Source organism: Micrasema longulum, unplaced genomic scaffold, assembly GCF_059751315.1.
Source record: "Micrasema longulum isolate JH-2025_06_02 unplaced genomic scaffold, ASM5975131v1 h1tg000214l, whole genome shotgun sequence".
Classification (NCBI taxonomy): domain Eukaryota; kingdom Metazoa; phylum Arthropoda; class Insecta; order Trichoptera; family Brachycentridae; genus Micrasema; species Micrasema longulum.
The window spans coordinates 475,497-478,989 of record NW_028277419.1 but is presented as its reverse complement, the minus strand read 5'-3'; the positions used below and the strand labels follow the sequence as shown (position 1 = coordinate 478,989).

At 33.1% G+C, this 3,493-nt stretch overlaps 1 non-coding gene across 1 annotated transcript; it reads right to left on the bottom strand.

The window, feature by feature from the left end:
• Positions 1-416: 416 nt before the first annotated feature.
• On the bottom strand, positions 417-489 carry TRNAR-CCU (transfer RNA arginine (anticodon CCU)). The gene has a single exon. It is a non-coding gene; the product is annotated as a tRNA-Arg (tRNA).
• Between the last annotated feature and the right edge of the window lie 3,004 nt (positions 490-3,493).

The window sequence follows — 3,493 nt, the reverse complement described above, 5'->3', positions numbered from 1 at the left end:
CGTGTAATACCATCCTTACAACATTACACGTCGTCAAAAATCAAACTATGTATAAGGCGGAATTATCTTAACTAAACTTTCTATTTTAAGATTTTTATCCGAGAGTTAACATTAAGTCTAAAACATTTAACCAGGGTTCGGGTTTTATTTCACTTACAGAACTATTTTCTTCGTCAGCCCGGATTTGGACAATAAAAGTAATCCGGTGTTGATAAACACACTTAATGAATCCAATGCTAGTCTACGAAGATTTGAAAATACCTAAAATTTTGTTACTAGAGTAATAATTTTATTGTTATACTGGCAAAATCAAGGGTTTTTTTAAAAATGTTTATGTAAAAACCAACAAAAAAACTTTGTTTTTATGAAATAATAAAATTTTCAAAAACAATATGTTAAAAAAAAAAAAACAGTCGTACCCCTGGTGGGACTCGAACCCACAATCCCCGGCTTAGGAGGCCGATGCCTTATCCATTAGGCCACAGGGGCTGGTACTTGAGGGGAGAAATTTACTAAAGTTAAATCCTATTTCATCCCTAAAAATACACCAAAAAAATGTTCAAATATAAACGTTAATTAATTTATTATTCCCGAAAGAAAACTTTGAAAACATGAAAAGGCAAAGAGATTGAAAGATTCTCTGGTCTGAGAGCTTACAATGCCCAGGGTCTCGATTATGATGGGAAGAAAAGGACATCATATCTTCATCATGACGGTATAGTTGAAGACAAATTCTCTTGAGCGATTACAAAGATACACTACCGTCCCCCCACCTTCAAGTTTTAGGTAGGTACATCGACATGAAACAAGAGGAAGCGTACGTCACGGTACACATATCTACGGACTTAAATGACATAGTTTCAGTATGTTGTCATAGTTGAAGATATAATTCTCCCGACCGATTATGTAGATACATTACCGATCCCCCTACCATCGTGTTTTGATGTAAGTAGATCGGTTTGTATCAATGAGTCTAGACTCAGACTCAGGTTCTCATGTTCTAGAAAGACTCAGACTCTAGACTCTAGACTCTAGACTCAGGTTATAGAACCCCTCGATACGTTTATCTACGCATTGAAAGTGACAGAAATTTTGTTTCGACAAGCAATTTTTCCTTTAATTACGATTTTTTTAAATTTTTAATCGTTCTGAGGTTGGCACTTTTTCTCTTAAAAGCCTATTATAAATATGAGAGAGAAATAAGTCAATTTTGAAGTCTTAAATAAGAAACGCAAGCCGGTTTAGCGCAAAAAAATGTCTTTTTCGAAAACTTTAAGCTCTGGCTAAGGGCCAAAATTAGTATAAAATATTTTTTGCATTCCGAGTAATCCAAAAGGCAACTTTTTAGACCTTTATTTTGAAATTCTAAAAAAAATATCGGCCACCCTAGTGCAAGTATCGAAAGTCGGCCTTGTAATCCCTCAGTAGATAAATACAAACGATTGTTGAGGTTGTAAAAGTAAGGTATAAACATCCTTTATGTATTGTATACAATATACAAAGTTATGTAGGGACGAATTTTGAGTCTTTGACTAGCGCTATCGCAATTCCAAAGATGTAATTATTCGCATCATGCGCGTAATATTTATTTTTATTTTTATGTATTTTACAGTTTTAAAATGTACAGAGTTTCTTTGTTTCAGGTCCCGACAAGCTAGGAAATTCCTGTGTTTAGGAAGGACCTTCCTTTTTACATGTATTTTTTTTTATTTCATTAAATGATTCTTAATAAATTCAAATAATAATAATTACATATAAGAAACTCAATAAAAATATAAATAAGAAAACATGCAGGTTATAATAATTCAAATTGAATCATAAATATAAATTAGAAAATAGACATAATTATTATAAATTAGAAAACATACCGATAATAATAATAATTGAAGCATAAATGCAAATAATAAAATAAAGCATTTGTAATCAAGAAATTACACATAAATATAAATTAGAAAACATACCGATAATGATAAAAATTGAAGCATAAATATAAATTTGAAAATATACTGATAATAATAAAAAAAAATAAGAACAAATATATATTAGAGAATAAACCATATATAATTAAAAAATTAAACATACGTGTAACTACTAGTAATAATAAGAAAAATAAAACAAATGTAAATGAATAAACATATAAAGTAAAAATAAAATATCAATAAAAACAATAAGGAGATATTTGGCAAATAAAATTTTTACAAAATATGCAATTCGTTTTTTTTTTATTCTTCTTCTACGATGGCGCTACAGACCAAATCGAGCCTTGACCTCCTTCAACTTTTGCCTCCAACTCTGCCTGTCTTCAGCAGCCATTTTTTAATTTGCGACTTGTAAAAGTTGTGCTTCATCGTTTTTTATGTCATCATTTCCCCTCAATCTAGGTCTTCCAATCCTAATTTTACCTCCAGAATGTGCAGTCATGACTCTGTTAGTTACTTGGTAATTCGTTTTATTTTTTTATTCAATTAAATTTTATAAATCTACCAAAAAATAACGGCGTACCTAATAAAATAAATAAATCGGCGTATTATACTCACCCCCCCATACCCTCGTTTCCCCCTGCAGAAGTAAGCAACCATTTGCTTTTTTTGACATTTTATTTTTTTAAATGTTATTCGTTCTAAAAATGTATTTTAATGTGCCAGTACGTATTCTTGCTATAAATATATATAAAAAACTCCTAGTAATTTGTTTAAAAGTATAAAATGGTGGCCATATTTTTAAACCTCCTTGCACTCTGTAGCCGCAAGACGTGTTGTAATCTAGCTTCTATAAAATTATCAACAATTAACATGTGTAATTATTGGATATGAGAAACTAGGATCCCAACCTTTACGCTGTGTAGTAGCAAGACGTGTTGGGATGATTATTTTACAGCGCGATTGAGGTGGATTTTCACAAAAATGGCGCTATGCAAATTATCCTAAATAAAAAAGTAAGAAGATCACTGGGTGTGCGGTGGTATGACTTTGTTTATAATGCAGAAATCAGACAATGGACGCAGCAACCCCTATTGACAACCGTCATCAAGCGAAAGCGATACAGCACGCTGGGCTTTATACCTTCCGAGAGCTTTAACCACGCTTGCATACTTTACAAGGCATCGGGCTCTCGCTGTCCTGGACGTCTACGGGTGATAGTTTCTCGGCAGTTCACGTCTGAACATTCGGACGCCAGCCTGACTTGGGAGGGCACATGGAATTCGGTCGCAGACAGAGAGGCATGGAGAGATTTCGTGGACACCATATGCTCCATCTAGGGAACCGACATGAATGAGCAACTTCTACCCTACGGGAAGTTGGGTACAATAAAGGATTTTTTGAGCGAGGTAAAAATTACAGCATTTAATTGTACCCCAAAGTTTCCTGAAAATGTTCGAAAAAATAATAAAACTACTTTGAACAACGTCACTGGTTCATATGAATTAACCTTTGATGAGAGAGTTATAGGAGATTCCTTGTTTGCTTGCCGTAAATGAACCAATGGGCAGAAC